This window comes from Chiroxiphia lanceolata, chromosome 23 (assembly GCF_009829145.1).
Source record: "Chiroxiphia lanceolata isolate bChiLan1 chromosome 23, bChiLan1.pri, whole genome shotgun sequence".
NCBI classification, from domain to species: Eukaryota; Metazoa; Chordata; class Aves; order Passeriformes; family Pipridae; genus Chiroxiphia; species Chiroxiphia lanceolata.
Genome location: NC_045659.1, coordinates 6718329 through 6741872, shown reverse-complemented (window position 1 = coordinate 6741872; position 23544 = coordinate 6718329). Strand labels below are relative to the sequence as shown.

The following is a 23544-nucleotide window of genomic DNA, read 5'->3' as shown; positions in this document are numbered from 1 at the left end:
TAAACCATCGAGCTGAAAAACAGACCTAGATCTTTGCTCACTGATAACAGAAAAAGGTTTAGGTCCATTACAACTGGTGAAAACTTTCCAGAGGATAGTGCCAGTTAACTGGGGAGAACCTTTGAGACAATCTTTCATGTTGCTTAAAAATCCTGTCGTTTGGATGCCACACTTCAGTGCTAAACAGTGATGAAGAAAATAAGAAACCAACCCCAAAAAAGTCAAACAAAACCCCCAAACCAACTTGGTTTTTTGTACGGCTGTCAGATACACAGGATTTTTTGTTGGTTTTGCTGTTGTTTTTCCTTCCAGCAGATTTTATCCGAGCAGGAGTGAAGAACACATACACTTTCCCAGGTTTCTGGGTATCCTGCAGCAGCTTTGATGAGGCAGCTCTGTGTCCAGGACTCCTGAACATATCCATTGGGTATATTAAGCTCATCCCTACAGCGCCTGCAGAGCAGGACTGAGGCTGGCAGGGAACTCTGGAGCCATTAACCATGCAGCTCACAGCCAGTGTGCATATGCAGAGTGACTCAGGTGTTCAGATGTACTGCACAGAATTCCTGAGCAGGAACAGGGCAGTTCTCCTCCTCCCCAGCAACAAACACTGTCCTTGGGAGAGGGATTGGATGAAAGGTTAGAAATGCAGGAACCAAGCCCCTAAGGTGTGTAGCAGCCACCAGACATGTTATTTTAGGGCTCCAGCTCTACCTGTAAGATGGTTTGTACAGCTAAAGAATTTAGAAATGTGCTGCAGGGATTCCAACCCACCCTTTGGCAACTCCTTTGGTTCTCTCCCACATCCAAGAGTCCTCAGTTGGAGCAGACCCTTCAGTGCAATCCAGCAGGAGCTGTGGGCACTCTCACACCCCCTGTCCAGGTTCTCCAGCTCAGGGGATGTTTTAAGGCCCCTCCATTCACCCCTTGTTCTGCAGCCATGCCCAGTGCTCACCTTTGTGATGGGTCACACCCGAGGAGTTGCTGCAGTGATCAGGGATCATTTCCTAGAGACACAAAACAAGGCTTTGCCACTCATTTGAATGTCAGTCTTCTTTCCTTGGACAGGACTCAGAGCTTGCTTTGTGTTTGCCCCCTTCCACTCTGAGGCATTGCAGAACATTCACACACACCCCCACGGCAAGTGGGCTCCTCTCAGGGATGGAGGCAAATCCTGAACCTCCAGGTATGGAAAAAGCCTCATAAGGCACTTTGTGCTCATTCATGGGAAGCAACAAAAGGACAAAATTCTGCCTCTTCCTCCTTCTCATCAGTAAATATGTTCATTCCTCAATATAAGAAAGAAAAAATGTGGCAAGAAAGAGCAAAAGGAACAGAGATCTCTCTGAAAGGAGTAACAAAATTCCAGCAACTGAACAGCTCATATTTTGACACACTAAGTTATTAAATTTTGAGAACTGGTGAAATATCTCTCTAGACATAGCACTGCATCCTGAGTGCCAGGATAAATAGCAGAGGCTTAGGCAGCCTGATTTTCCACCCAGATACACAGTCCAGGAGCTCAGACAAGCCTCTCACTGCTGCTGATGGAGAGAATGTTTAGGAAAAGCCTCCAAAGGAGAAGGTGGCTCTGAAGGCAATGGAACCACAACGCTGCCCACAAGCCAATGGATGCTGTTCAATGACCATGGTTTAGAGATCATTAAATCTGTACCTCACTATTCCTGTGAGCTCTTCCCTTTCCTATGGATTTCACTGGAAGCTCAGGAACCTCCACCCACACAACCCCCTCCTCCAGCTTCTGCAACCTGCTGCATTCCCAGCTCCTTTCTGTTCCAAGGGAAGCTGATGGGAACCACTCCCACAGGCCAAATTTGACACACTGCATCACCACACTTGGCTTTGCACTTGCAACCTGAAATGTGCCATGAATCCAACTAGACTGTAAATTTAATATTTCACGATGGAACTAAATTGTTTTTATCCTGCAAATGGCTGGGAGCATCACTGTTAATAACTAATAATCATCCCTTGCACATATGGAGCATCTTTCATTCAAAGGTCTCAAAGCATTTAATAAGCAACAATTAATTAACCCTGTAACATCTCACTGCTGTAATTAAATCATCTATATAAGGAATAATGGCACCACTGGTGATTCCAGTTCCAGTAATTCCATCAAAAAGCAGCAGATATGTCACAGCAGTTCACAGAGCAATGCAACAAATGGGGCAGCCTTAGAAAGAGCCTAAAAAGTTCTGTATTAAGCCCTGGAGAGGAATTCAGGAAAGGAACGTGTCTAGGTAACTCCTAATACTGCAGGACTGCTGGGCAGCATGGTTTAATACTTCTGTTTTATAGCTCTATTAATCTCCAATATAATTCTGTCCATCACGTTCACATTTGGTTAAAAGTACCCTGTGGAATCCCCATAGAATTCCCACAGAAACAGCCAAGGTTTTCAACTTCTGAGCACAAAGTTTATGGATCAGTTAGGCCAGACTGCCACAGAGAAGGCAAATGAGTTTGGGTGTCGAGCTGATGTGTTTAAAACACCTTTAAGACTTTCAGGTGAAAAAGAAATACCATTTAATGCTATTATCTCAGACTCCAGGGTGTTAAGGGAACAGCCTTTGTCTCACAGCCCCTTAATGTCAAAGTGTTTATTGGACACTCTCACCAGGCTGGTTTGGAGATAGTTCCTGTTCCTTTATCGGTTTGGAGGAAGCTCCCTCCCATGTCTTCTTTTTCTAGAGGTGCATTATCTTCCTTCCTACCCTTTTCTACCTCCTTTTCAGCAATAGCTGTCCTACCTTCCCATACAATTACGATATTTCAGTCCAAGACAAAGGGAATTTGTTCCTTTAGAGAGCTTCCCTCTGCACACAATGCTTTAAAGCATCTGCCCAGATTTATGTAATCTGACAGCTTCAAGATGGAACAATACTAACAGTAATAATAATGGCAAGACTTGCTCTTTTTCCCAGCAGCTCTCGCAGCAATGCAGTGTTCTTCATCAACATTAATTAAGTCTTAAACCATTGCCAGTGTTCCTGTAAATGGGAAATCTTAAGCACACAGTGTTTAAAAGGACTTACAGGGTATCACAGGAGTCAGTAGCACATTTAGAAACAGAGTCCAAATATCCAGACAATTGTGGCAAGGCCTAATTTTTCCTTATTCTTTTCCACAATGTGATTCAAGTGTGTTTCCAGTGTGCTGATTGATAAGAAGCAGCTGTGCTTCATGCCTTGCTGCTCCCTTTCTCCTTCCAAGCCCACATACCATCAGACTGGATCAACCCCCAACACTGCACTCCAAAGCAGGGCTTGAAATGCTAAACCTTGGGATCTCATACCCAAGATTCCACAGGGTGCGGGACCACAGACCCTTGAGATTGAGTTCCCTAGTATTGTCAGGCAAAAATCACACAGCAAAAACGGACCAAAATCATACAGGTATAATTTACCATCATTTTATTGAACCCAGAAGCTCCAGAACAACTTAAACCAGTCAGAGCTGTGGTAGCAAGACTCGAAGGAAGCCTTTAACATGCATAAAACCATCAGGATCTGGAGTTTCATCAACATAAAAAGATGAATATCTTGCTTCCACATTTATGCCAATCTTTGGAAGAGGTTCAAGACAAGACTGGGGATGAGATTTTCCCCACACACTTACTCTGTTGCCCAAACAAAGGAGAGTCAGGTTATTTCCATCAATCTCAGAAATATCTGCTGTACAAAGAGCAGAGTTGTGGCAGTGCCTGGACCTGAAGGGTGACCCTGCCAGAGTGACAATGTGACAGCCAGTCAGGAACAAAGGAGCTCACTCAGGCTGGGTTTGTACTGCCCCAAATCACTGCAAAAGCAGCAGAAAAGAATCGACTTCTTGTCTTGGAAGGCTGAGGATGCTCCAGCTGTAACTTCAGCTGGATGGGGAACCAATACTTGGAAATTTCAGCATTCTTCAGCCCCCAGTTCCTCCTGAATAGGCAACTAATGAGCGGCATAAAATGTGTTGTTAATGAGAAACTTCTAAAATGCCAGACTTTCCCCCCACTCTGGCTCGAGTCAGCAGTTCTGCAGGGCCTGGTTCAGGTTGCACAACCAGCCCTGGCAGCAGAGCTCTGAGATTTCAGATGTTCAGCCAGTGTTTAACCCACTGCTAAGAGACATCAACATCTTTTTCGAATTTCTGACAGCTTGCTCCTGCTAAGAAACATTTGAGCTCTGTCAAACAGCTCAGAGGTTGTGGTTTCTGTCTGGAGGACCCAAGCCAACGATAAAAACATGCAAGGAGCACTCCAGTTTGGGGTGAAGTCAGAGAATTCATCCAGCACAAGGTCTGTCTCACAGGCCCCAAAATCTCAATTACAACAGAATTCATGGAGCACAGGGTCTGTCTTACAAAAGCCTCTTGCAAATGAAGAGGCACTGCCTATGTTTACCATTAAGGTCTCTTTGGTACATCAAAAAAACCCCAAAACATGCTGGAGGAGAAGAATGTTCTGTTTTACAGAGCTAAAGTTTTCAGAGTTCCGTATTTCTGATACAAACAAGGCAAGCAAACCCCATCCAGCTCAAAATCCACATCCCTGCTGTTATGGCACATGGGACAGAGAAGCTCATCAAAACCAAAAAAAAGGGGCAGAAAAGGAGACTGAGTCACATCTGGTCACATCTCCCAGGCTCCTCATTGCCCAAAAGTTAAGCAACAAAATCTACTTGTCATTGCCAAGTTTCTTAATGTCCTCAGATGAAATAACTTCACCCTTATAAATTGCCTTTTATATGAAATCTTGGAGCTGAGACTCTCCTTATTTCATGTGAAGCACCTGCTGTGCTGCAGCAGGGATTGATTGAGTGCTGTCAGGCAGCACTGCCATTCCCCCAGTGCATCCCTCACCTGCAGCTCCAAGTGGTAATTAGAGCTTGAAAAATGAAAGAGCTGAAAGAACTCAAGCAAGGAAGGTGGGCAGCAGTTCTGCAGTGTTTGTTCCTCGTGACAATTAAAACAGGTTTCTTCATGGATTAATTTAGAGAAGACTAGCTCTTGAATTAGATATATGGTGTGGGACAGTCTCCTCTCATTTTGCTCCAAATTGATGTGCAGTATGGAGAACTTGCTTTGCAAGGAACGCTCTTGTTTAAACGGCTTGATAAATTGGATTCCTTTGATGCTGTTTGCTCTTGCCTTCCTTAATCTCTCCTAATCATAATATGATTTTTTTTGTCTGCAATGCATCTGACCTACTTCCACACTCCTCCCATCCTGCTGTTCTTTTCTGTCTATATTCTCTGTATTTTTCTTCCTTTTCCCATTAAATATCTTCCAAAAAAATTAAGATCCTCAGGCAAATCAGGAGATGTTTTGATTCTCACCAGCCAGTGAATTCTGGAAACCACGTGCTTGGATTTTTCCTCTTTATCCAGTCTAGGCATCAACCTGTATCAGTCCCAGGATACTGTTAGTCTACATGGAACTTATTGAAGTATTTGAACTACAGGACTCCAACAGAGACCTACAAAATGCAAACAATTCAATTTTTAATCACTCCAGCAAAAAATGAATTTGGCAGTCAAAAATTAAAATAAAAAAGCCAGTGACATAGGGCTACAAGGAAAATGAGTGGCTTTAAACAGTGGCAGGTGCATCACTTCAGATAAATTATACCCCATCCATCCCCAACTCTGCCTGAAGCAGAAGGATTGCCCAGGGATTAGGGTTTTAATAGAGAATTTAGAATTATGGATTACAGTCCCTGCTCCACTTCAGCCTCTGCAAGCTTTGGCCATTTACAAAACAGGGTTAACACTTTTCCTCCTCTCAGCAATATTGAGATCAGGCTGTTAAGGCTAAATACAATCCAAAATAAGAGATTTTGGATGGGATCTGCTGCAGTTTTGCACAGCCCTAAAGAGGCCTCGATCTAAGCAGGGCACACTTCAACTCCTGCAAATTCTGGTACTATCCAGGAGAGAGGAGCAGAGCCTGTTCACATCCAGCTCCATGGTCAGAGCAGTTGCTGCTGGATCCCAGACTCGGTTGGGTTGGAGGGACATTAAAGCCCATCTCATCCCATCCCGTGCCATGGGCAGGGACACCTCCCACTAGCCCAGGTTGCTCCAAGCCCTGTCCAACCTGGCCTGGAGAGTCACCACTCTTTTGTGTGGGAGGGTGTCTTTTTGTGTTTGTCTGTGGTTTAGGGTTTGTTTTTTTTCATCTCAGACTGGGATACTGGTGCAAGCTCTGCCATAAACCCAGGGAAAAGACAGCTGGTTGAAGGCAGAGAAGTTCTAGGCACAGGCAGGTGCTGATGTGACCAGAGTGCCACAGTGCAGAGGAGCTGAGAACAGCAGTTTAGCCCAAATGTCACTTTGGGAGACCTTTTGACACAAAATGTAGCAATAAAATGGGAAAAGGACTCAGTCTGAAGAAAGCTGTGACAGAATAACACTGAACACCTCGGGACAGTTACTATTTCTGTTCGCACCTTAATTATTTTCCATTTTTTGCCAACTCCACTCTTCCTGGAGATCAGGAGAGGTAATAGAAAAGCAGCTTTTACATCAAGAACATAATTTTGTTCCTCCTTTCTGGCAAACTCCACTAGGAGACCATTAGCAGAGGTCTTGCCTCCAGATCCAAACTGGAGAGTCAGCACTCCTGCAGACTTTGCCCCATTCCCTATCCGTCTTCACTCCATGTTTTGGGTATTTTGCGACCGAATAAGTGAGTTTGCCTTGGGAATATGGCTGTGTGGACATGCCTGGATTTTGGGAAATCCACCCAGGAGTCAGGCAGCTGCACACAAAACTCCATTGTTGGTGTGGCTTCTGCTGTCACTACAAAGCACTGAAGGAGGATCAGGTAACTGGAAAAATAATGTGGATTATCACCAGGCAAAGTGTAGTCAACTAATACAGGAACACTTGGGAAAAGCAGTACAGAATTGTTGACAAAACTTGGAAAAAGTAAAAATCAAGAGTAGTAATTCCCTTCAAGTGTGTCAATGCTTCTTGATGAATTGCTTTGGAAGCAGTGTTTGGATTTGCTGCAGCATGAGGGGAGAGGAGAACCTGGGCCTCTGTTCAGGAACAAAACGTTTAGAGCCAAGTAAGCAAAGACAAAAGGACAACAGGAATCAAAGGGGGTTGAGTCTGGTCCAAGAACACCAGGCAGTTGGAGAACAGTCCCCCAAGTAAATTGCAATAAATGGCAGGTACTCCAGCAGCCAGAGAGCCAAGAAACCAAGATACTTCCTGAGCAGTAAACCAAGCAGTGTTACATAAAAGAAAAGCTTAATTGAAAGGGACAACCGTCCTCACTCTGTGCTTCCCACCACGTTTAACACTTTTGTGACAAACCCTAATACAGCAGCAGCCAAGGGGCTCCCATTTTACCACAAAATCTCTGGAGTTATTTCTATGGATGCCAAGCCAAAGGACAGGGAGGAGACATGACCAAATTCACACAGCTTGGCAGTGCCAGGGCTGAATCTGGACCTCCCACAGTTCAGGCTCTCAGTGCTGAGCTCCCTCTTAACACACCACCCCCTCAACACACACACTGACAAGAAAGGGTGGGAAACTGGACTCAAGCTTAATTCATTTTTGCTCCTAGAAACCCAGTGAATCAGCTCTCCATGAGGAAGTGCAGAATCATGCACATGGGACTGTTCAAAAGTCAGAGGAATGGTGAAAGACAGAATTTTTCTCCTTCCTGCCCACAATACTCGAAATGAATTTACTGGGTGCAAAATCTACCACATGAAAAACCCTACCATTCTAACAGTGTTTGCCCTCCTGTCAGGTACCTTCCAGAGCATGAAGAGTTTCTTCACCCAAGAGCTGTTCTGCCTGCACTGAGCATTCAGTGGATTAATTACAGATCTCATTCCCACTGTCTATCTTGTACTTGTCAGAAGAACTGTGCAAAACTCCCCTATAAATGAGAAAAGAAAGTCCCCTGGATTAAGCAGGCTTACAAAAAAAATTAAAAAGCAGCTCTTGACTGGAGTATATATGTCTAATAGCTAATTATGCTGCTAAGTCATGGAATCTGATGATAAAAAAAAATTAGCTATCCCCAGAAGAGACAAAATCTAATAAATGTTCATTGCAAATCTAGCTCCTAAATCTGCTGCCCACTGAGCTAATGAGGAATGATTCAGTCAGACCAGGCATCCTTTTCACTCAGTGCTGTGTGAACTACTCCAGAGAGCTGGGAGGGACAGTCAGCACAAACCAGCCAGACAGCAGGAGCTCCCTGGCCAATTCCTTCGGGGCTGGAAGATCAGGAAAGAAACAGGGCCATAATGAATGCTCAGGGGCAACAATTGCCAGTAGGATTTCAGTCATAATTTTTGGTTTGATATCACTGTGGAGAAGGACTTGGGTTTATGTTCAGCCCATTCATGAAACAGAGAGAGATTCTGCTCTGAAGACTTTGCTGCTTGTTAGTAATTCTTCTTCTATCCCAGCAGTCCTCATCCTTATCCCCTGGCAGGTATTTTTAATAATTATTGCCATTGAATGACAGAACCACAGAATGTTTTGGGTTGGAAGGGACATTAAAGACCATCTCATTCCAACACGTAGGACACCTTCCACTAGCCCAGGTTGCTCCAAGCCCTGTCCAACCTGGCCTCGGACACTTCCAGGGATGGGGCAGCCACAGCTTCTCTGGGCAACCTGTGCCAGGGCCTCCCCACCCTCGCAGGGGAGAATTTCTTCCTAATTCCTAATCTAGGACTGCCCTCCTTCATCTTAAAGCCACTCCCTGTGTCCTGTCACTACATAACCTGCACCTGCCCTTTGGGAAGCAGCATCTGGGGACCTTCCTTAATCTCTGAGCTGAGAACAAAGCTGTTATTATATTACTTTCAAAAAATGATCAGCAGCTCCAGTGATAAGGCATTAGGCAACAAAACTGTCATCTCTTAAATAAATGGAGATGTGCTTTCTGTTTTCTGACCTACATATTTAATCAGCATGTATTTCAAGGGGCTGGAAGATGGCTCTGCTCCAGGGACAGCTGAGAGCTCCCATATCATAAATGAGCTCCAAAAAAGTACCACAACTGATGATGCAGCATTTTAAAACAAATTTGCAGATGCAAGGAGGTGGGTGCACTTCCTATTCACTTCCTAAGAGAAGAGCCTGGGGGGTAAAAAAGACCCACAACTCCTGGATGGGCATGTAAAGGATATACTGGGGAGCTGTCCTTGGAAGGGACATTTCTTATGCCTTTCTTGTTTGCTGCCCACAGGCCCAGCTGTCACTCTGGATGCTCAGAGGGAGAGCAATCACATAAAAGCACTGCAGACTTGACCTAAGGCCAGTTTCTCCTCGGTGTAGGTTCAATCAATCAGTGAAGGAACCTTTTAGCAAAATTCCCTGCTTGTTTCTCCTACTTCCTCTCTCCTTCCCATTGCCCAAAGCCACCCTCAACCTTTCCCTTCCTTCCAGTGGTTTTTTTCCCCCAGGTTGTCCCTACTCTCACAGCTCCATCTGGCTCTTTGGGATGCTGCCTGCCCTCATCTGGGATCCTTGACCAGTGCCCAGGGGCCAGAGCAGCCTCCGTTGGCTGTGCAGAGTCTGGAAGAGCCAAGTTCAGCTGCAGGTTCCCAGCACAAGCCCAGCTCAATTCCCGCAGAAATCATCCCCAGGGAACTTTACTCCCCCTGTTATTGCTATGTCCTGTAGGTACAGAAGCTGGAACATCTCCCACCTGCTGTTGAAGTTGCCACATCTCTTGTGCTCAGTTCTTATCACCTTCTCTGCTATAACTCACACTTTAACTTCTGGCTTGGTGCTCAGAATCTCTGCCTCTCCCATTCCAGGCTTTCAGGATGGCCAGTGCCAACAGCCAGAAGTTCTGCATGTGCAACAATCACCTTTTTCCTCCAGTGCTGTAGCCCTGGTGTCTGCCTAGCTCTGCAGCAACTCCCAACTGCACAGCTCTTAAATGCATTGTTCATCTCCTCAGCTTGCTTTCTGTCTGCTGTCTTCTATTTGTGCATTCAGGTTAAACTTTGCAGCTTTAACGTTTCTTTAATCTACAGATTAAGGTTTTTATATGGTACTTTAAGGAAAATAATATCTATACACGCCTAAAAGAATTATGTGTGGAGGTCCACGAGCCCTTAAAAATTACTGTGATTTCTGTTTTTTACTGCAGAAATATTACAAATTGACCCTCAGTACAGCAAAATCAGGGTGAAGTTTTAGATTATTACTACGTAGTTCAGTAAGTTTGTACTGTGAGTTCTGTGAAGATAAGTACTGAGCTTTGAGCTGTTTCAAAGGCTTCAGTTTTATAGTTCTGTGTTAACCTTTGTGAGGCCCAAAGCTACAGGTAACTTGTGAGGGCTGAGTAGGTGACAGTCACTTTAAAAGACTCTTACATTTACTTGTAAGATCATTAAATTCCTACAGGATCATTTATTTGCATAAACAAAGGACCATAAAGTATTTTGTGTTAAGAAAAGTTTCTCTAAAAAAACCCTGCAAATAACCATTGGTTGAGTGCTACATTAATGAGTTTTCTTAAAGACTGTGCCCTAAAACATCAGCAGCCTCCAGAGCTTTTCTGTCTTTGTTAAAGGTCACACAGTACGGGCAAGTTGCCACAAATATTTACAGTTGTGGACTAAGTTTTGTGAAAGATGAGATGAATGGCTGAGCTCAAATGAGTGCCCTGCCCAGGAAAACTGCCCTAGAGCAGCAAAACTCAGGATGAAACACTCCCCAGTAACTCATTTGCAAGAGGAGGTTTCCCTTGCTTCCTCAGTTGATATCTGGGACACTCAACCACTATAAGATTTAAATAGCTCTTCTAATAATAACTGAATATATTTATAGATATTTGTAGATATTTTCATCCTCCAGATAAATATGCAACACTAATTCCTGTTCAGCACTGAGCACCAGGATCTTATGGCAGCTATTGTTGCTGATTGTAATTACATCGTTCTTGTAAATCAGGATCAACTTGGGCTTCCCCCAGCTCTGAGGTGGGGAAGGAAAATAAAAATTCCTCTCTTAGGTGTAAGTCTACAAAGACAGGAATTCCCAGCTTGTGCATTTGATGTAAGTAACCACCCTGAGCTTTTGGAGAGTTCACAGCCAAATAAAAGCACTTGGTTCGGTCGTGGCTTTTCTTCCAACCAGCTGCTGGAGAGTTTTATCCATCCCTGAATTTCACAGAATGTTTGTTTACCAGAAAAAAACCCACAAAAGCGATAAAAAAAAAAATAATTTAACAAAAGCTTGAAAAATAATCTCTCCTCTTTCCTCAGATGTGGGATCAGTTCCCTGGAACAACAACAATGCCAAGGTTGTGGGTTTGATCCCTGCAGGGACCATTCACTTACAAGTTGGACTTGATGATCCTCATGGGTCCTTCCCAACTCAGGATATTCTTTGATTCTGTGAATCAAAGAACAGAACAGCAAAAAAGATGCCTCAGCCCTTGAATTCTAAGGTAGATGAAGATTTCACCAAAAATTTTGGTGATTTTCCTCATGCTGATTAAACCAACACAAACACCACATGATCACCAGTGTGGGCTGAGCTTCAGACTCATCAGGATTGCACAAGGATCAGAGGAAGTGTTCCAGTTCAGGAAAGGAATAAATGGAAGATTATATGGGACATAGCAAAATAATTGGGTCTCGCTCTGTCCTGCTTGCTCTTAAACCCTCTTGACAGCACAGCCTTTCCCTTTGTGATGCATTTCACTAGTTCCTCCCCAAAATACAGATTTCTTGTATGTGGCTATGTCTAAAGTGCATGTGAGGGGAAAAACCATCCACAAGTTTCCATCAGCCAGAGCTGCCAAGCATCTGCATCGTGTGTGACGTGCTCCCCCCTGACAGCTCCGTCAGGCCCTCCTGGAGCCCCTCCAAATGCCATACGTCCATCCCAGCTCCAGAGCAGGTACCAGAGGGCATTTCTGGCACCTGCCCTGTGCAGCCCCTCCCTTTGCCTCCCTTCCCTCGCCCTCCTGGCAGGAATGTGACTCCCTGGGTGCAGCTGGGATGCAGAGTTCAGCTCTCAGCCCAGGTCTGGCCCTGACAGGTGTCACTTTGGTTTAAGCTTTCCCTGTCTCATCAGTTCACCTCCACATTCTCTCCCATGATGTTTTCAGACCATCTTTCAGCCATCCTTCAACTCATCATCATTTTTCTGAACTAAAGATCCCCTAGACTTCATGCCACGCCCTCAGGGTTACAGCAGCCCAACTCTAAGCCAACCCACGCCCAGTATAAGGAAATGCCCCAATTACCATTATTACAACTGGATGTCACAGCTCCTGTATCAGGGGTTAAGTCACTCTCTAACAGAGACAGAGAAAATCTAAGATTAAAAATGCAAGATACAGTGCACTTCTCACAGGATACTCATCCAGCTTGAGCAGCTAAACCTCAGGCCTGCTCCAATCTGCCATGTTCCCTCACTCCAGGCGATGGAGAGACATGAATAGAAACAGGCAGCTCTGGCCACACACAGTCATACATTTACAAATTATTACACAACAAAATTTGCATGAAACATGGTGGGGAGCAGCATCAAATCAGCGTCTGTGAAAACAAGGCAGGGGCTGCTCTACCCTGCAAGTCTGATGGCCATATCCAAGTGCCTTGGATATCCTTTCCCAGCCGGATCCCAGGACACTGCTGGGTTTCCCTCAGCCTCTATCTTTACTCACTGTTTTCCCTCAGCCCATACCTTTACTCACTGGTGTGCTCTGATGTTTTAAGTTCATGTTCTTTCTAGCTTTTTCCTCCCAGGGTGGATATAACACTATATGTCTTAATTCACACCAACTTCTGAAACCCAAGGTCCATTCTCCATAGAAAAAGCATCCAAGCATCAAGTTATTCCACAGAGATCTTGTTTAGCAAGTCACAGGAGTGCACAAGTGCTGAGCCTTGCAGGGCCCCTCTCCCCTGCTTTGTTCACTCCTCAGTCTCTGCTCTCGTTCCCAGAGCAAGCTGAGGCAGTTCTCCACCCACACCACTTGGAAAACGGATGGTGCAACGCCCATCCCACAGCTGGGGGGTCTGCCAGATTATACCAAAACAATGGCAAGTCTGCAAACTCCAGGAAAAATTGGCAGAAGTGGGTTAAAGAGGGAAACTGTGTGAACAAGCACAGAGTTGCCACACATTCCTGCTTCCTTGTGACCAAGGTCAGAGCAGCTGGAATGATGTTTGCTCTCAGAGAAACAGCCATGTGATTGACCCAACGAGTCACTTGATTTCACAGATGCTTCATGGCAGGATAGCTCCAGGAACAGTTCTGAGACTATAAAGGGAGGATTAGAGAGCCAGCAGTCAAAAGAGCAGTTTTCCTCTGTCCCAAGCAGAGCATCACATTTGCATGCAAGAGAAGCCCAGTAAGTGGAAGAATTCCACTCGGCAGCCTGTGCTCTCATCTGGGTGGATTTGCCCATCAAAGAGACAGGCTGGAAGAGAAAATAATATTCTGCTCTGCTTGTATTTATACACAACTGAACTTCACATATGCACAGGCCCAGAGACTATTTTGTAAACATTAAGAGGTTCAAGGCTTTAAAAATCAATTTATTCTAATCTTTCTCATTGCCTCCTATAACCAAACACAATGTTCTCCACAGGGGTGACAGAATAGTAATAATTTTAAAAGGGTGGAAAAGTGTCCAATTCTTGGGGTGAAGGCTATAGAATATTGCAAATTTAGACTGCTGTTTGCAAGCATTTTGAGTATGCAATGACTATTTCAGCCAAGCCATTTCAGAGGATGGTAATTTCTGTGCTAAATAGTCTAAATGAATGGTTCATTAAAAATCTGATCTCAGTTATTCTGAATGCTTATCTTTGTGAGGCCAGAAGTCACTTGCATTCACAGAGCTGTGCATGTGTACAGAAATGTGCCCAATTAAAGGGTCTGTATCAGCTATTCTTTGGAATTTGGGGGCTGTTTTACCTTGGGGATAACAGGGATCATCCCCACCAGAGCTCTTTAACCCTCAGTAAAATCTCTGAGTTACTTACCTCTGCTGCTGACCATACACAATGCATATCCATCTCACACCTGGTATGACCACATCATTCAGAGATCTTCCTGTTTATCACTCCTTCTGGAAAACATCACCCAACAGCAACAAGCTGCAGCATCATCAGTGACAAATGCTTATGCCTTGTCCCCGTAGAAGGTACAGAAAGGAGCCAGGTAGTCACACAGTGATATCTCTCATGTTGTACACACCACGCCCTTTCCTTTCCCAAGGAGGAGTAGCTTTAATAACAGAGATATGGTGGGTTTGTCCTACATGAGTCAGGGAGATACTCATACTTCAAAATACAAAATATTCTAGCCATAAAATACTGCAGGAAGTAATCCCTCTCCTATAGCTGATGAATATGAGCTGAGATGTCTGAATAGAAAACATTGGGGAAGGGAGCACAGCCTGTCGCAGAGTGACCAGTTGAGCAATGAGCCAGACAGAGTCAATACACCCATTGCCAGGAAAAGATATATTTATTCTCTGAAAACATGAGTAGGGATATTGGTAATGACAGAGCCTTTGTCTCCCCTCCCGCACTGTCCTCTCAAACATGCCAGATTTGCTCCTGAAGTGACTTGGATGAAATCTCTTGCTCTTATCATTAATATCTACTTCTGGGAAAGAGCCTGGCTCCAACCGTCAATAGCAATGCTCCTACTGCCTTCAACAGAGGAAAGATTTCACACTTGATATCCCAGCCCTAACTGAATTCCTTGCTTTTCCAGCTGAAATGAAGATTACTTGAAAACTGAAGTTAATGAAACTAATTGTACTGATGCTCTTTTCTTGATGGCAAAACCCTTCCTGGTTTAGCTTCATAAAGATTCTCTGCAGGATTTATCCAGGAGCCCCAGTTCAGCACCCCATAAACAGGCTCTCTGAACATACAGCGGTGACCAGCAACCCCACTGCGGGAAGGACTTGCCTGTCTCCCGGGTTATAGATATCCTGGAGACTCGTTCTCCGAAGGGTGATAGGAATTGCCTCACTCCTCTCCCAAATCCAGTGTGAGCCATGACTAATGCTTGTGATGTGCCCTGAAACACTGGGAATAAAGGTGCTAGGGAAATGCAGAGCAGCTTTCAGGAACAGAAATACATTGTCTCTCACTCTTCCTTTCCTCACCTTTTTTTCTTTCACGAGTCTTTGTTGTGGTCGTGGTTTGTTTTGTAAACAGAGCCCAGTACTGCTTGGCATCAGCATCTTCTCAGAACAAACAGAGAAAGCTCAGAAGTCTCCAAGTGCAACTGATTTCTTAAATATTTATCATTTCACTCCAAGGAAAATATTTAAGAGAAACAGAACATGAAGTAAAGGGAGGAAAGATACAGTGTTATCTCACATGAACATCTTCTCAAAGCACAACCTGATGTAAACCAGAACTAAACTCTGCACCAGCCAGCACAGAGGTGATCTCTAGAGCTTCTCTCAGCAGAGGCATCTTGCCATTGATGTTCCCAGGCAAAAAAGCCACCCCTAGAAAGTCCAACAATTCCAAGCGAGGCAAAATCTCCTTCTTCAGTTTCTCTAGTCTTGTTCCTCACTGAAAAAAAAAAATAAGGTGGAAAAAGATAATCACATGGATCAAAAAGTCCTCACTTGAGAAAAAATTTATATCCTTGGTAAAAAATAAATATGCAGCAGTTATTAAAGGTGAAACTGAAAAGTCAGACATGAGGGAACTGACACCTGGCCACATCCTTCTCTCTCATCCCCTGGGGAAGGTTTGCTCCTTCAAGCCCTGGCTGACTTGCTGATGAGGTGATGGAGTTGAGTAACCTTCAGATCCACGGAAAGGGCAGACAGGCCCTCTGGACACACAACAGCAACCTATAACTGGCAAGGGCTGAAGCAACTCAGATCAGTCCTTTCCTGTTTGGGGAAGCTGGATGCCAGGGCTCTGCACTGGTCATTCCAGTGGAAGCACTTCCTGGCCTCATGAAGAGCCATTAAAGTTTTCCAGAAAATTAGCAAGGACTGACAAGAAACAGAAAGAAGAAGGGAAACCATTCTCCCTTTATTTATTTTTTTTTTTTAAGGAAAGATGTTCAGGCACAAAAGTGAAGGCAGTGAGCTCCAAATCACCAGGCACAGCTTGGTGGGAGGCAGTTAAAGGGAAATGCAGCCGGGATCCTCAGCACTGAGTCAGGACCTCCCTTTGATCTCCAGTTTTCCCAAGCTGCATTCCCACATGCAGCCCACCATTTGTTTTTAGTTAGATAGGACTAATGAAAAATACTCTGCTCGGGAAGAGCAACAAACAAGCCTTGCAGAAATCACATAGCGGCAGCCAGTCAAAATAAGGAAGAAGTAAAACCACAAAAGAGAGGTGATGGCATCTATTGCAGAGGGAAAGGCTCAGCTGCTTGGGATGCTCTGGGTATCTTTCATCCAGGAATTTCAAAGTCACCCAAATCAGTGATAGATAGATAGGGATCACCTCCTCACACACCACTAAATCTGTCTCCTAAATATGGAGCCAACAAACTGCTCTGGCACCCGAGGTTTATCAGCAGTGAGCCCTGCAGGGACTGTCCTGGCTCATCCTAATTCCCTAGTCAGGTTTGACAGGATCAGAGCTGTAGGTAGCACAATGCATCACATCATTTTGCCTTGTCATCACTGTAATTTGTGTATTTTCTCCATCCTCTTTTGTTTATTAGCCCACATAATTACGCTATTCCCTGTTTCAGGGGCTACTGTGTAACATCTTCATGATTTGCTGTCTCCTCTGAATGTCTCCTTTGCTGTCTCCTGTTGGAGCCCCAGCCCCAGCAATGTTCTTCTCTCCAGTTTTGTTTGTTGGCATCTGGCACAGCATATGCTGACACGGAGCAGTTCACATGTCTCAGAGCTATTGTTCCAGACTCGGCACATTTATAGTCACCATCAGTTACTCACAGCAGGCTCTGAAAAATTTTCATCACAACAACTAGAAATTCTTCAAATCTTTTAAATTAAAGCTCACAACTCAGAACTTGTGCATGCCCAGGCTTGCCTTTCTTAGCCACCCAATACATTAGCACAGAGTGGTATCATTTATCCAAATGGAGAGCTGGTATCAGCAGAGCCTTAATGTAGATTACATATGACACTGTTTCACAGATGGAATGAGAACCAGAAAGCATCAAATCCAGCTCGTGGAACAGTTTCAACTATGTCTCTCATTTAAAATATTTTTGAAAGTGTATCTAGTGGGCAATTTTATATTTGTTTTTGCAATGCAAATGTGGCTGTCACCCCGTGTCTGAGACAAAGCACATCCCACAGCTCTGCCATGAATTCCAGATGCACAGCAACACCCATGATCCCCAACACCCCCCCACGTTCCTCACGCTGTGCCCCTGGGCCCATGCCAAAGGCAGGGAGTGCTCCCAGGATAAGTGCCTTGCAGTGCCACTGAGGATGGAATAAACACAGAGCAGCAATCAGATTTGTAACCTCTGCGGCCACCAAATGGCACAATTCTCAGGGAGGGGTTTGCGCTTTGCCTGCTGACAGCAAACTCCAGTTGTGTGTTTCTGGACATGCTAATAAAGCTTATAAAGCACATTATGAAGTGGTTTAGGGTCAGCTATCGAAACGCAACATGGGATAATGGCTCTATCAGAAAGATCCTCCACTAAAGCACTGCAGGTCCTTGCATTCAAAGAGGCACTTATCTGGAGAAAGAAGTTTGTGGTTAACACTTAAACCCCACTTAAAAGTGTGAATTAACTTTTGCTGATAAAGCAACACTCAAGACTATGTTTAATATATCTGAAGCTCAACCAGAGGCCAAGGCTTTGTACAGTGAACAGGGTGTGTAAATGGCCTGTCCATGGGCGAACATATCCTGTGGCTGCAGTAAAACACCTCTGTGGATCTGCACCACCACAGGGAGGTGGGAAGGCCCTAGTGCAGGTAGGTACTCGGTTTCCATCCCTCCTGGCCGGGACCCACCCCTCAGAGAGGGAGCATGCCTAGACACAGTAAAACAGACCCAAACAAACCCCAGGACTTATTTGGCAAGTTTTTGAGTATTTTCCCTCCAACACTCACAGGACATTCAGAACCCACATGGACGCATTCCTGTGTCACCTGCTGCAGGTGACCCTGCCTTGGCAGGGGGGTTGGACTGGATGATCTCCAGAGGTCCCTTCCAACCCCAACCATTCTGTGATTCTGTGCCAGGAGCAGCCATAGCTTCAACAGAGCACACACAGAGGCCACTGCACATCCCTGCCAAGCTCCATCCCTCCTGCTGCCCCTGGACCAGCCTCAGCACCTCACACACCTCCATCCCTTGACCCAAAACACACCCCATCCATGTGTATTAATATCTAAAGGGAGGGTGCCAGAGGATGGACCAGGCTCTGTTTGGCGGTGCCAGCCACTAGGACAAGAGGCCACGGGCAGGAACTGATGCCCAGGAAATTCCACATGTACACGAGGAAGAACTTCACTGTGTGGTGACCGAGCACTGAAAAGGCTGGACAGGGAGGGTGTGGAGTCTCCCTCACTGGGAATATCCCAGACCCGTCTGCACACAATCCTGTGCCATGTGCTCTGCGATGGCCCTGCTGGAGCATGGAGGTGGTCCCTTCCAACCTGAAATAACCCCACCACCTTCACCCTCCTCCTCAGCCATCACATGGACACAAACTCTTCCCTGCCCAGCCTGACCCCAAACCCCAGGCACACCAGGCAGTGCTTCCCTGAAGGGAAACATCCCCCACACCGAGGGGAAACATCCCGCAAAACAAGGGGACACATTCCCCAAACTGAGGGGAAACGTCCCCCACTCTGAAGGGACACATTCCCCAAACTGAAGGGAAACAGACCTGCAGCTTCCCCATCACAGCAGCCCAGGTGCCGTGGCTTTGGTCCCTGAATCCCAGAACAACTGAGGCTGGAAGAGACCCCGGAGACCATCGAGTCCACCCTGTGCCCCCCTTGTTCCCCAGCCCAGAGCACTGAGTGCCATGGCCAGTCGTTCCTTGGACACTTCCAGGGATGGGGGGACTCCACCACCTCCCTGGGCAGCCCCTTCCAATGTTTAATCACCCCTTCTGTGAAGAAATCCCTCCTGATGTCCAACCTGAACCTCCCCAGGCGTAGCTTAAGACTGTATCCTCTTCTGTTGCGGTTACCTTGGAGCAGAGCCCGACTCCCCACCTGACTCCCCCCTGCTCTCAGGGAGGGATCAGACCCCGTCCAGCCCAAGCCGGTGCCCTCACCTCCCTCCCCCACATCCCCCACATCCCCCACATCCCCCACATCCCCTCCCTCCCTCCCTCCATCCCTCCCTCCCTCCCTCCCTCCGTCCGCGGCTCCTCCCGCCCTTCCCTTCCCGGCTGGGGCGGAGCCGGCGGGAGCAGCACCGCGCATGGGCCCCGCCGCCCTTCCCTGAGCCGTGTGCGGGGGGCGTGTGCCGGTTCCGAGCGCCGAGTGTCGGTGCCGGCTGTCGTGTGCCGTGTGTCGTGTGCCGGCGCCATCCCCTCCCGGCCTTCCCGGCCCCTTGCCCTGCGGCCCCAGGCGCGGCCATGGCGGTGCCGGCGGGCCGGGGCTGCTGAGCGGCGGTCGGGGCGCCCGGGCCGGGCCCCCGCGGCGGAGCGAGGTGAGCGCAGGGCGGGAGCGGCATCGCGGCACGGTGACCGCGGCCATGGCGGGGCGCGGGGAGAGGGGAAAAATGGAAAATAACCCCCAATCCCAGCGCCCGCGGCGCCGTCGCGGTGGGTTTTTGTTCGGTTCGTGGCTCCCCACGCCCTGCTCCCGCCACCCTTCCCGCTCGGCCGGGGCGCTCCGAGCGCGATGAATTCGCCTGTGGGCCGGGAATAATCGGTGGGAAGGAAGGCTGGAAGGATAATGGGGATTTCAGCCCGCCCGTGCCGTCCCCCCGCGGGTCTGGGCTTTGTGCCGGCTCCGCTGTGCTCTCCGTGGGGCCGTGTCCGGGGCCGTCCCTGCCCAGGCACACGCGGGGCTCGCCCAACAGGTGCTGCCGTGCCCGGGCACCTTCCACCCCAACCCCGCGGGGAGCTCCCGCCGGAGCGCCGGGAACCGAGCGGTGCGTGGAGAGTCAGGGCTTGCAGGGAAGGATCCATAACGCGTCTGGACCCTGAGCAGGGGGAACTTGGGAAAAAGGTTGGTTAACCTTTGGAACTCGCCCGTGTGTGCTCACCTACGGCACTGTTTCCTTCTACAAACGGTGCGTCCCGCTCCGTGCTCCCCTGGGAACCTCTCTCCGTCTCTAAGAGCTGCTCCAAACCAGACCGATGGCTGGTGGATTGTAAGGAGGTGATGGGAATGAGTCAATTTTTGTTCCATCCCTGCACTTTCCACACGAGCTTGTGCAGCAAACAGCACTTTGGACAGAGGCTGGGACGTCCACTTTGTTGTGTTGGTTGGTCTTGGCTCTAGAAGAATGCAATTGAGAGGAATAGGTGGAAAAACAAGAAGGTAGAAGCTTAAAACATGCCATGTTTCATCTCAAGAAGAGCTCTAAGGGTATTATCCAAAGGTGACCAGACACTCCTCTTTGACGTGAACCGATTGAGTCAGTTCCAGGACTCTTAAAATCCATTTCAAGTGTTTGAGGTTGGAGCTTTTGCAGAATAGGGACAAATACCCTGCACGTGTGATTTCTTTCCTGCTGCACAGATGTTTTCTCATTCTAGTTTTGCAAAATCAGTTTAGCCTTGAGTGAACAACTTATTTTGACTGGGAAGTAAAACATTACGTATTCTTTATGATAAAAGAGCAAGTAAATAGTTCTTGTGCTTGGACTGGTTTGTTTTCATGAGACTTGTTGGAGGTTGCTTGTGCCTTACCAGGGTACACGTGTAGAGCTGATGGGTTTGTAATGCTGGAACACGGAACCAGCTGGAACAATCGAAATTTTAGTCCTTGAGGGCATATAGCGATTGAGGTAATAAAGGTGGAAAGGAGTCAGTCTGGGAAAATGCAAACACTTTTATTTAGGGAAACAGAACTGAAAGTGTTACTGTGGTATTCGCTCCATGCATGAGGTGCAGAAATATTAGTCCATTACCAGAAGCAAATTATTGGTCAGTCTTTCAGCTTGTGGTCTTAATGTGGGATTTGTTTGTTTAAAGTGTATTTGTTGAGTTTTTGAAGAAACAAAGAGCATCTGAGGCAAGTCATCAGAAACATCATTGGGGAATCGTTTTAGGTTTTATGTCTGGTTTGTAGCTGGATGTTGCAGTGGTTTTGTGCCACTTTCAGTGGATGGGTTGTGGAATATCAGGATCCCGGTTCTTAATCATCTGTTTGTGTAATGCAGAGTGAGGGGAATGATGGTGATGTTGGATTTAAGGGAGAAGGATTGCAGTGGTGACTTACTGGCTGGGGAGAAGATCCCGAAGGGAGTGGAGGAAATCTAAAAAAAAAGGGGAGCAGTGCTACTTTGGCCCTTTCTCCCTGGGCTTCTGGTTCTTTTATGAACATCTGTAAAGGAAATGTCATTTTGCTGTTTGAATACATTGTTTTGCATGAAGTGTCAGACCACATTATGGGTATGATTCCAGTCAACTTCCCCAATTTCAAAACAAACATGTCAAATACAGCAATATGTTTATACAAAAATTCAGTGTGTTTTGCAGGAACCCAATATCCATATTTCCAAAAATAAATGATGTTTTTCATACTTTATTATGGCTAGAAGAGTTTGTGTAGGAGAGTTAGAATGGGTTCCCTTGGCCTTTGTATCCTGCTCTGCACAAATAAGAGGAAGATGTTGGCCTTTTCATGAACTAGGGGATTATTTTCATTCACACTTCCTCAAAATATTCTTTTCCATGTAGTAGTTCTGATTCCAGTGGCTGTGACCCAGGCAAGAGCTGTTGTCTCACAGTTGTTAGCTGGTCCCAGGGTGAGGATAGAAAGGGAAGAAGGTATAAAAAGATGTAGGTAATGTGTGAATTTTGGCTGCAGAACCCTGGGATTGCTCCCGTGGGACTATCAGCACAGGTGGCTTCTGTCAGGTGAGGTGTCACAGGGCCAGGTCCTGTCACAGGGCCAGGTCCTGTCCCGGGCGTGCTCCTCACCTGCAGCTCCTGGCTCTGCTTTCAGCCTCTCGTGTGCTGCAGCAGCATCTTGGACCAGCCAAGCTGCTGAGCTCCCTGATTTTCCGGGTTTTACGAGATAGGTATGAGCTGAGGAGGATCCTGACCGCCCCATTCTTCTCCACCAGACTTGAGCAGGAATTTGAGGGTGAGCTCGTGGGATGTCTGTGGACGGTGTCAGAGTCACTGCTCGGCTCCGGCAGCTGCCCTTGGAATATCTGATATTGTAGTCATCATCATGGCTCGGCTTCGCGAACAAAGATTTGGGGAGGGCTCTAACCACGTTTGTTACAAGCGCGTTGGTAGCTAAAAAGGCCAATGTGAGATAGACACGTCCAACTGCAAAAGGCACAGCAGAAAGACTCCTTAGGTGGTATATTCTGCAAGACACGATTCTTTCTGCATTGTCTTTTCTCCTCAAGGGTGATCCTGCGTGAGTTCCCAAAGGCATCGGCAGCGTTATAGACGGTGTGTCTCCAGACTTCCCGACTGGAGGTCCGAGTAGACCAGTTATGATGATCAATATGGCCGAGGCTGAGATGTTGTTTCAGGGAGTCCTTGTATCTCCTCTTCGGGGCTCCTCTCTTGTGGCAGCCGGTGGCAAGTTCACCATAGAGCACGATCTTGGGGAGGCGGTGGTTGGTCCTTCATCCTTGAGACGTGCCCTGCCCAGCACAGCTGTGTTCTCAGCAACATGGCCTCAATACTTGTGACTGCTGCTTGATATTGTAGTAAAAGAGAAGCAAATCGAAGTGTTTATCAACTTTTCAAGACCATAAATTATCCTTGGAAAAATAAGTCATGTCGGTGTCTGGGGTGAAGCAGGTCAGCAAGTCTGGGCAGTTGGAGCCTGTGGATTTTCCCAGTGATTTCTATTCTTATGCTAATCCTCTGAGCAGGCTGTGGCTGTGGCCGGTGGGAGAGGAGGGATGTGCACACTGAGGGCACGAGAGGAGCCATGTTTTTGTCCTTATTGTCATGCAGATCGGGCGTTCCAGCCAACCACAGTTTGGAGACTCTGTAACCCGAGGATGTGATGCTGTGGGTCAGCAGCCATTTATTTAGCAATTCTGAGCCGCTTTGAGTGAAACAGTTGCTTTTCAGTGTTAATTTTGTGGGGGTTTTGTTTGTTTTGCATTGGTTTTTTTGAATCCATGTTGTAGCTAAAACCAAATGGTTGTATTTGCTGCCGAACAATTAAAGTTGGAAAACTTCAGTTTTTCAATTTTTAATTACTGTATTAAGTAAAAGTGTAGGGAGGCAGGAAAACTGTGAGCTGCTTATTTGAATCCTTCTACTTCTGTGGGTGACTTGCTGTGTTTCTCCCACACCGTTTGTCTGGGAGCCCCCAGTTTCTGCTGTGTAAGATTTTAGAAAAATATTTATATATCAGTATATTTATTTATTTAGAGGTATAGATTATTGGGTAGTCTGTGGTTGTTCCTGGGGAAGGGGTGTGTGT

The 23544-nt window shown here is 46.5% G+C and overlaps 1 long non-coding RNA gene across 1 annotated transcript; it reads right to left on the bottom strand.

Moving 5' to 3' along the window:
• Positions 1-3478: 3478 nt before the first annotated feature.
• Positions 3479-20284, bottom strand: LOC116797690. The gene is made up of 4 exons (XR_004360708.1): positions 20180-20284; positions 14006-15562; positions 11342-11396; positions 3479-5485 (listed from the first exon to the last, which is right to left on the bottom strand). It is a non-coding gene; the product is annotated as an uncharacterized LOC116797690 (long non-coding RNA).
• Positions 20285-23544: the final 3260 nt, after the last annotated feature.